Here is a 10,939-nt window from a genome sequence, read left to right on the forward strand (position 1 = left end):
ATGGTGGACTGTGGAGGGACTAGTGAAAGATGGTGACTTCTGGTAGATGCTATGGAATTAAATGAACAGTGAGTATTAAATGTAATAGATGTTTGCTGGTGATATATGTCATTGAGGAAACTGACCGAAAGGAAACTTCGTCTTGACTGGAGAGAAGGAAGGTGAAGTTGGGAGCAACAATCATTCGAAGAAATGGTCCAAGAGCTGGTAGATGGACTCCAGCGACTCCCACAGATCCATCGAGCTGCCCGCTTTTGTAGGGACTCTAGTAGTTGGATATCTCCCAAATTATGGGGATTCCATACGACTGCAGCATACTCTAGCGTTGGCCGGATGATAGCTTTGTATGCGGCACACTTAGCTGCACGGCTGCAACCAAACATTGATCTATGTAAATAGTTCAAAGACTTGGTGCCCTTACTGACAACATACTTGCAATGCTTAGACCAGTTTAACTTGGAATCTACCTGCACACCAAGATACTTCACAGGATTACTCCATGAAATAGGTTGATGGTTAATGGAGTATGTAAATGGAATTGGTTTGCGTTTGTTAGTAATCATCAAAGCTTCACATTTGGTGGGATTTAACTTTAATTGCCAGCGACTAGCCCAAGAAGAAATGGCAGTGAGGTCATTTTGTAGGGAAGAACATTCCTTGAGAGTGTTAGCTGGAGCATAAAGTAAAACATCATCAGCAAACATTTTAACAGTGGAGTGTTTTACAACAGAAGCCAAATCATTTACGTAAATCAAAAACAAAAGTGGACCCAAGACAGTTCCCTGTGGAACCCCAGAAGTAACAATGGCCCAATCTGAAAAAGTACCATTGATTACCACTCTTTGTTTTCTTTTAGTTAGAAAAAATCTAAGCCATGACAGTACTTTACCATGAATTCCTAGAGAGCTTAACTTAAGCAGAAGGCGTTCATGTGGTACAGAATCAAAAGCCTTCGCAAAGTCAAGCAGTAGACAATGTACAGTGCTTCGTTGTTCTAAACATTGAGACCAATCATCAACAGCCTCAGTCAGAAGAGTTACAGTAGATCTTTTATTTCTGAAGCCAGATTGAGAAGGACTAAGCAGTTGGTGACGCTCCAAAGCAGAAACTAAGTGTCTGTGCAAAATACGCTCAAAAACTTTGATTACAACAGAAGTGAGACTGATTGGTCTGTAGTTACTAGGATTATGCTTGTCATTACGCTTGTGTATCGGAACAATATTTCCTGAAACCCAGTTAAAGGGAAGAGTACCTGTTGATAGTGATTTGTTGAATAAGTGACAAAGAGGAATGGAAATATAATCTGCAGCATTTTTTAGTAGAAATGTAATATTATCAGGGCCACAGGCTTTGTTAACACTCAAGTGGCACAGTTCAGCATGAACTTCTTCAGGTGTTATAGAGATTGAGTCGATGATAGTAGGATGTGAGGATTCAGGAGTTAGTGAGTCAAGATTAGAGGTATTTTCCTTGGTGAAAACTGAGCAGAAATATCTATTAAACAATGAAGCCTTGTATTGCAAGCCACAAAGCTGGCCATAAACTGGCTTTGGTGCTTCCTTTAACTTGTTTTCTTCTTTACTGCAGGAATTGTGGAACAAAGGAAGTAATTAGCTTTTGTCTGATTAAATATTTGTATATTTAACATTGAATGATGATTATCACATACTGTAGTTAATAAGACAGAATTGAACTGTAGCTGAAACTCTCATTGTTTCTAGCTGAACTCTTTTCAGGGTGATTTGTTTCTAGCTGAACTCTCCACAGGATGATTTGTTTCTAGTTGAACTCTCTGCAGGGTGATTTGTTTGCAGCTGAACTCTCCACATGGTGGTTTCTTTGTAGCTGAACTCTCTGCAAGGTGACTTGTTCTAGCTGAACTCTCTACAGGGTGATTTATTTGCAACCGAACTCTCCACAATATGATTTGTTTCTAGCTGATCTCTCTATAGTGTAACTTGATTGTAGCTGAACTCTCTGCAGGATGGTTTCTTTGTAGCTGATCTCTACAGGGTGACTTGTTTCTAGCTGATCTCTTTACTGGGTGATTTGTTTGCAGCTGCAACTCTCCACATGGTGGTTTCTTTGTAGCTGAACTCTCTACTAGGTGACTTGTTCTAGCTGAACTCTCTACAGGGTGGCTGAACTCTCTACAGGGTGATCTACAATATGATTTGTTTTTAGCTGATCTCTCTATAGTGTAACTTGATTTCTCTACAAGATGGTTTCTTTGTAGCTGATCTCTCTACAGGGTGACTTGTTTCTAGCTGATCTCTGGATGATTTGTTTCTAGCTGATCTCTCTACATGGTGACTTGTTTCTAGTTGAACTCTCTATAAGTTATCTGTTTGTAATTGAACTCTCTACAGGACGGTTTCTTTGTAGCTGATCTCTCTACAGGGTGACTTGTTTCTAGCTGATCTCTCTACAGGGTGAACTTGTTTCTGGCTGAACTCTCTACAGATGATTTGTTTGCGCTGAACTCTCTACAAAGTGGTTTCTTTGCAGCTGAATTCTCTACAAGGTGACTTCTTTTAGCTGATCTCTCTACAGGGTGATCTGTTTGTAGTTGAACTCTCTACAGGGTGATTTGTTTGCAGCTGAACTCTTTATATGATGGTTTCTTTGTAGCTGAACTCCCTACAAGGTAACTTCTTCTAGCTGATCTCTCTACAGGGTGAATTGTTTCTAGCTGAACTCTCTACAGAGTGATTTGTTAGCGCTGAACTCTCTACATGGTGGTTTCTTTGTAACTGAACTCTCTATAAGTTGATGTCTTCTAGTTGATCTCTCTACTGGATGACTTGTTTCTAGCTGATCTCTCTATAGAGTTATAACTTTCTCTATAGAGTTATAACTTGTTTGTATAGCTGAACTCTTTACAGAGTGGTTTTTTTGACTTGTTGCTGAACTCTCCAGCTACACAGTGACTTGTTTGTACTACAGAGTGACTTTTTTGTAGCTGAACTTTCTACAGAGTGACTTACTTGTAGCTGAACATTGTATAAAGTAACTTGTTTGTAGCTGATCTAGATGAACTCTCTATACTGGGTAGCTTTTTTGTCTCGTTTTTTGTAGCTGAACTCTCTACACAGTGACTTGTTTGTAGCTAAATTCTCTACAGAGTGACTTGTTGTAGCTGATCTCTACAGGGTGACTTGTTTATAGCTGAACTCTCTTCAGTGTGACTTATAATGTTCTGAATTTCTACAGTGACATATTTGTAGCTGAACTCTCTACACGGTGACTTACTTGTACTTGTAGCTGAATTGTCTATAAGATTAACTGTTTGTAGCTGAACTCCCTACAGAATAACTTGCAATGTAATATAATTCTATAATGGAGTAAGTTATAAACGTAGCTGAATGCTCTATTAGGGTGACTGTTCTATTAGAGTATCTCGATCTCGCATTTGCTACACGTAGTTGGGCTTTGGAATCATAACTCATTGGTTTGTAATCTGATTCTTCTGTACTACTGTAAGGACTTTCTATGATAATTATTCCAGCTATACACCGATTTTCAGCTCATTGCTCTAAGCGGTTTGCCTGGTAGGCGTGAAAACTTATAATTTTTTATTCATAAAAATCGATCGCGTAATTGTGACACAGGTTGGGTTTTGTGTCATATCTCGATGGCCTTTAACTGGATTCCTTTCAAACCACAAAAAGGCACTCCTACAATAGTTACTCCATCTACATAGCAGTTTTCAGCTCATTCCTTCAAGGGGTTTACCCTGTGGGCGTGACAGACCTTCAACCTTATTTTACGCACATAATCGGTCATAACTCCGTGAATGTTCATCGGATTCCTACCAAACTTGGTACTGAGATTCGCCGTAATGAGTCCTTTACTTGTGCCAAATTTCAGCCCGATTAGAGCGTGCATTCGTGTTTTATGGCGGATTTTGCGAAGTGTGCGAAAAGAAGAAGTATAGAAGAAGAAAAAAACGAAGAAAAAAAAAACCCTGACTTTGGTCGCTCGTATCTCGGTATAAATGGCTGGAGCACTTTTCTTCAAATTTGGAATGTGGACTCCCCTACCTCGCCGGCACTTCTGTAGCAAATTTGGTTTCAATCGGATAAGGGATCACGGAGCTACAAAGGTTTGAAAATCGAGTTTACTTTCTTCCTGTTAATATACTCACGGTGTGGCGCGCCGGCTTCTTGGGCCGCACGACACACTACCGTGTGTCTTGATGTGTTCATTTGTATGTCATGTTCTGGTTGATTTTGCAGCCATGTTTGTGCTGTGCATTTTGCATGTATAGTCACATGTGTCTGAGGTATTGTAATTGTGTATTTTAAACATCCCAATGATGGTTTTTCTCAAAAAGCAGAGTACTGATCACATGATAATCAGGTGGAGAGATTCCTGAGGTGCTGATGCTTAGGGAAAGAAACCTTAAGGGCGATTGATCTAATGATCTTGCTGTGTGTTCTATTAGAGTATGTGTGTTGTGCTCATAGTCTATAACAGTCTTGTGCCCAGACTGTCATTTTGTATTTGGGTGGGGGAATAAAAAGGATCTGGTATAACTCTTCCCCCACCCAAATACAAAAGCAGTCTGGGCCCAATACTATAGGTCCAATACCTGTTGGTTTGATCGTTTTTCTCCTGTATGCACAGCAAAAAAAACAATGTGCCTGAAAATAATCCAGGTTAGAAAGGTTTCAAATTACTCCAATTACTGGTGAGTCTGATGGTGACTGGTTAGGAAAGAAGTTGACCAACTTGTGTTAGGCATGTACACAGCCTAATGCACTCGACAAAAATCACCATGAAACACTCTCACCCTTTCATTTAATACATTAGCAAAACATATTTTTTTAATATTGATTTAGCTATCACACAACATACACATAGACATTTGAATTTTTAGGAGACAGATGAAATGAAAAATGGTCAAGATATCATCCAGAGTATCACTCCAACGATTTCAGATGATGATATCTCGGCAGCTGATCAAGCCACTGAGTACCATAAATCTGGAAATGCTCGCAAGAATTTTTATAAAAACTTGTGATCATGAGAACTTTTTATGGTCAAATTATGTCTGCAAAAATATATAACTGCAACATGGATCCATCATCACTTTAGTTCTATACCTGGATGTCAGTACCCTTACATCAAGTGTTGTCACGTTTATGTTGCTCATAGTGCAGTGGTACCAGCTCAATTATCCAAACACAGTTCAATCACAATGTGTTCAGAGAAGTGAACTTGTTCAGATAAGTGAATCCCATTCATGAGCTCTGTTTATGGAACTATTCTAATAGAACATACAGTAGTTATCTAAATACTCTAATAGAACAGTCATTCATGCTGTCTGGATAATTGAGAGTTTGAGGACCATAAATGATATTGTCATGAACTGTGTGATTTTGAAGCAGTTCACAAATAAATTAAACTGTCATGAAGGAAACAAGAAAATGGTCAATTTTTACCCTTAAAATGTAAATAGGCCCATAAATATCTGTGTGCATGCAGACAGTTTTTACTGTTATAGTTGTGCCTTTGTGTGCAGTGCACACTGAGAACAGTTTACAACACTATACCAATGAAATGACCCTATAACCTTTAACCCCATTTCACTGTTTTTTAATTTACCTATCTCTGTTATGTCATGCAAAAGTTATGGCATGCACACACACAAACACACAGCTACAAGGAGATATATATTCTCCATGAATAATTTGATGTTGAAGTCCCTGCATTTATTTATGCAGAACTATCAACTTCTCCTTAGAAGTGCCTGAATTAGTTTTCTGATGTTGATCAAGTTCTTGAAGTAAGAACATGTCTTCCTCAGACTGTGTAAGAGTAACATTGTTGTTGAAACCATATATGCAACATACAACAATCCCAAAAATACACTGTTGTATGTATGTTGTGCTGTACACAACCATGGCATGTGTAACGTGATTATAGAGTAGTGTATAAGTATGGAACACAGAATATATTCAGTTAATATATCAATAAACAGTACAGGTGCATATGCATGCACACATAATACCATTAAGGACTCTATGTAAGGCAGCCAACTTGGAGTTAGTATCTTCACTAGTTTTTCTGAGGACGACACACTAACATGTGATATACATTTTGTCCTACTTGATTTTTTTTAAGGTTACACTGGTAGGTAGCTAACAAGTGATCCTTTAGGTAGCTTCCTTAATCTGTTTAGTGATAGCTTCAGCAACCTGAACACCAGCTCATCACCACACACAACATACACAGCTACTTACCTTGTGTGTTAACACTTTCTGTCTTAGGTTTTCACTCGGAGGTACTTGCATGAGTGATAGACACTGACTGTCTTCAATTGTGAGGCTCTTACAGGTTGAGCTCAGTAGATTAAAAGAGAAAAATGTTTACTTCACCTTTGTAGCTACTATATCATTACACAATTTGCATTTTTTTTTTTGTTTTGTAAAACAATCTGTAGAAATTATTATCTAATCCAAAACAGCTAAGCTGTAAAAAAAGAGTGCGGCCCTCAAAAAGGCTATGGTGAAAAAAGATGTGAAATCCAAGGTGGCGGCCAAGAAATGGCTATGATGGTAGGTTAATGGTAAAAATTTTAATAACGACAATTCAGGTGAATTTTGGTGCCGCTTGGTCAATTGGCACAAAATTCACCTGAATTGTCGTTATTAAAATTTTTACCATTAACCTACCATCATAGCCATTTCTTGGCCGCCACCTTGGATTTCACATCTTTTTTCACCATAGCCTTTTTGAGGGCCGCACTCTTTTTTTACAGCTTGGCTGTTTTGGATTAGATTTCACTTCTTTTTGTATTTGTATACCCCAAAGCCGGCCTACGGCCAGCTTTGGGACTTTTTAAACATATCTTTTTTTCTTTACCACAGGAAGAAGAAAAGATGAAGCAGATGCACTTTAACTATTTCTGACTTTATTAGTAAATGTACAAATTATATATATATATATAATACGTTACACATATATTTATTACAGAACTCTGGTGGTTTCTTTGTAACTGAACACTCTACAAGGTGACTTCTTCTAGCTTTTCTCTCTACAGGGTGAATTGTTTGTAGCTGAACGATCTACAAGGTAACTTCTTCTATAGTATGTTCACGTTGAGCTGAACCCTGAAAAACAGCTAAAAATTAAAAGTGGATTTTTTCTCAACCGAGTTAACATTTCTGCCAACCAGATGATTATTGGTAACAGTAAAGGTGTCAACAACAGACACATACGGTTTGGCTCCATTACAAGTTCGGGAAAGGGCTCTAATGGACACTGTACTTATATGGCTTCCCCATAGGAAATGTATTGTGAAAATTTTGATTGGCCATAAATATTATGTCAAATATTTGAACAACAAGATTTTGAAATATTTTTAGCGGATCAAGCAGTACTACAAATGAGCCAAATTTCAGGATCGTGTGTAATTGCATCCATGAGTTATTAAATGTTTTTGAGGATTCAGCTCAACGTGAACGTACTATAGCTGGTCTCTCTACAGAGTGAATTGTTTGTAGCTGAACGATCTACAAGGTATAACTTCTTCTAACTGATCTCTCTACAGGGTGAATTGTTTGTAGCTGAACAATCTACAAGGTAACTTCTTCTAACTGATCTCTCTACAGGGTGATTTGTTTGTAGCTGAACTCTCTACAAGGAAACCTCTTCTAACTGAGCTCTGTACAGGGTGAATTTTTTTAGCTGAACTATCTACAAGGTAACTTCTGCTAGCTGATCTCTCTACAGGATGATTTGTTTGTAGCTGAACTATTTACAAGGTAACTTCTTCTAGCTGATCTCTCTACAGGGTGATTTGTTTGTAGCTGAATTCTGTATAGGTGATTTGTTTGCAGCTGAGCTCTTTACAGAATGGTTTCTTTGTAGCTGAACTCTCTACAAGGTAACTTCTTCTAGCTGATGTATCTACAGGGTCACTAGTTTGTAGCTGAATTCTCTACATGGTGGTTTCTTTGTAACTGAACTATCTACAAGGTGACTTCTTCTAGCTGATTTTTCTACAGGGTGATTTGTTTGTAACTGAACTCTCTATAAGAAAACTTCTTCTAACTGATCTCTGAACAGGGTGAATTGTTTGTAGCTGAACTCTCTACAAGGTAACTTCTTCCAGCTGATGTCTCTACAAGGTCACTAGTTTGTAGCTGAACTCTCTACATGGTGGTTTCTTTATAACTGAACTCCCTACAAGGTGACTTCTTCTAGCTGATCTCTCTACAGGGAGATTTGTTTGTAGCTGAACTCTCTACAGGTGATTTGTTTGCAGCTGAACTCTCTACATGATGGTTTCTTTGTAGCTGAACTCTCTAAAAGGTAACTTCTTCTAGCTGATCTCTCTACAGGACGATTTGTTTGTAGCTGAACTCTTTACATGATGGTTTCTCTGTAGCTGAACTCTCTACAAGGTGATTTCTTCTATAGCTGATCTTTCTACAAGGTGATTTGTTTGTAGCTGAACTCTCTACATGATGGTTTCTTTGTAGCTGAACTCTCTACAAGGTAGCTGATCTCTCTACAGGGCAATTTGTTTGTAGCTGAACTCTCACATGATTGTTTCGTTGTAGCTGAACTCTCTACAAGGTGATTTCTTCTAGCTGATCTTTCTACAGGGTGATTTGTTTGTAGCTGAACTCTCTACAAGGAAACTTCTTCTAGCTGATCTCTCTACAGGGAGATTTGTTTGTAGCTGAACTCTCTACAGGTGATTTGTTTGTGGCTGAATTCTCTACATGATGGTTTCTCTGTAGCTGAACTCTCTACAAGGTAACTTCTTCTAGCTGATTTCTCTACAGGGCGATTTGTTTGTAGCTGAACTTTCTACATGGTGGTTTCTTTGTAGCTGAACTCTACAAGGTGATTTCTTCTAGCTGAACTATCTCTTTCTGTAGTTGAACTCCCTACAAGGTAACTTCTTCTAGCTGATCTCTCTACAGGGTGAATTGTTTGTAGCTGAACTCTCTACAGGGTGATTTGTTTGTAGCTGATCTCTATACAGGTTACTTGTTTCTAACTGATCTCTTGAATTCTGTTCAGGGTGACTGCTCTATTAGGATGACTGCTCTATTAGAGTATCTCGATCTCGCACTTGCTACACCAAGTTGGATTTCGTGTTATAACTCCGTGGCTCTAAGTCTGATTCTTCTACACCATTGAAGAGCCTTTCTAAGATGATTACTCCATCTGTACAGCGAATTTCAAAGCATTACCCCAAGCGGTTTATCTGGTAGGCGTGGCAAGTAGTCGTTTTTTATTAGCTAATCTCGGTTGTGTAATTGTTACACACTGTTGGTTTTTTCGTTGTATCTTCCTGGTTTTTAGCTCGATTTCTTTCAAACCACAAAAGGTTTGAGGTTCAATAGTTAATCTATTCACCCACCGATTTTCAGCTTCTTCCCATACACGGTTTAACCTGTAGGCGTGACAACATATTAGTGTTATTTTTCATGAATAATCGCTCATAACTCCTTGCCTGTTTATGGTATTCCTGCCAAAGTTGGTACAGAGATGCGCCTTTATACCCCCCTTCTGTGTGCCAAATTTCAAGGCAATCGGATAAGGCGTTCGCGTTTTATAGCAGTTTTTGTAAGTGTGTGAAAAGAGGAAGAAAAATAAGAAGAAAAATGAAGAAACTAAGCCAAGTTTTGAAGTCGCATATCTCGGGAACGCCTGAAGCGATTTCGCTCAAATTTGGAATGTGGAGTACTGAAGTTGGAGGGAGTGTCCACAGTTTCATCAAGGCAGCACAGAGCTACGGAGGTGCGAAAATTGCGTTTTCTTTCTTCCTGTCAATATACTCACGGGTGTTGCGCGCCGGCTTCTTGGGCCGCACGACACACTACCGTGTGTCTTGATCACATTCAATCATATACACTGAATTTTCACTCAAGAGTGCTGTATTTGAGGCCACTTTGTTCTGCAGACAATTGGGGCAGTGTTGAAGTGGTCTTCTGTGTTTCCCTACACAAGGTTACCAACCTTTGCTTTCATATCTGAGTGCATGTTTCTTTTTGCTATTTGATGACCCTTTGGCATACTTTGCTGAGGCACTGTGTATCGATACAGCTAAAGTTTAGATGTGAACTACAATACTTGAAGTCCACAACAATAATGTGACAGTACTGGTACACCAAACTCAGTCAGAGAGCATAAACTGTAATGTGAAGACATGAACAATGGAAACTGCTAACATGGAGAATTGAGGATGAAAATTGAGGACCTAGCCCTTCAGCACATAAACCAGCTACAGTGCCGGAGCCCAGATATTTGGTGCTGTCTTGGTCAGGCCATCCATCGACTACAATGGAGGTCATACATTATCTGCTTTTATGAGATGTTCTTATCTCAGCACATGCAGTATGCCAAGCTAAGGTGGTTTGGGGGGGAGGGGGGCATTCTCCCCTAGGGAAATTTTTGTTTTCAAATAGCATTTGGAGCTGAATTAGCCCAATACAATTCCATGCAGATGACTCACTAGAACTTTCGAAGACAATCAATAAAGGTTAGACCAAGCATTGTAATTAGAGCAGTGTACTGAAGGTCTATAGTTGAGTATCACAATGACTGTTCTATTAGAGTAGAGTATATTGTGATGACTGCTCTACAAGAATGCCTATATAGTTCTTTCTACATATTCAGTAGCTGAAAAGTATATAGGCCAGATCATGGGCTCTGGCCCTGAGCTAACAGCACACCATTAGGACAAGTTGTGGTTGGTACTTATTACACAAGTTCCAGTGTATTAGCATGGACTTACTGAAATTATAAATTTATTATATGATTTATATCTCAACTTCCTTGCTGCAGTCTATACAAAATACATAATAAGAAACTATGAAGACATGCACCCTTATATATACAGAGGTCAACTCAAGCTTGCAGCTGCTTTTACTTAAAATATTCATTGCTAACTATACCTCACAGTACATTAATA

This window comes from Dysidea avara, chromosome 7 (assembly GCF_963678975.1).
Source record: "Dysidea avara chromosome 7, odDysAvar1.4, whole genome shotgun sequence".
NCBI lineage: Eukaryota > Metazoa > Porifera > Demospongiae > Dictyoceratida > Dysideidae > Dysidea > Dysidea avara.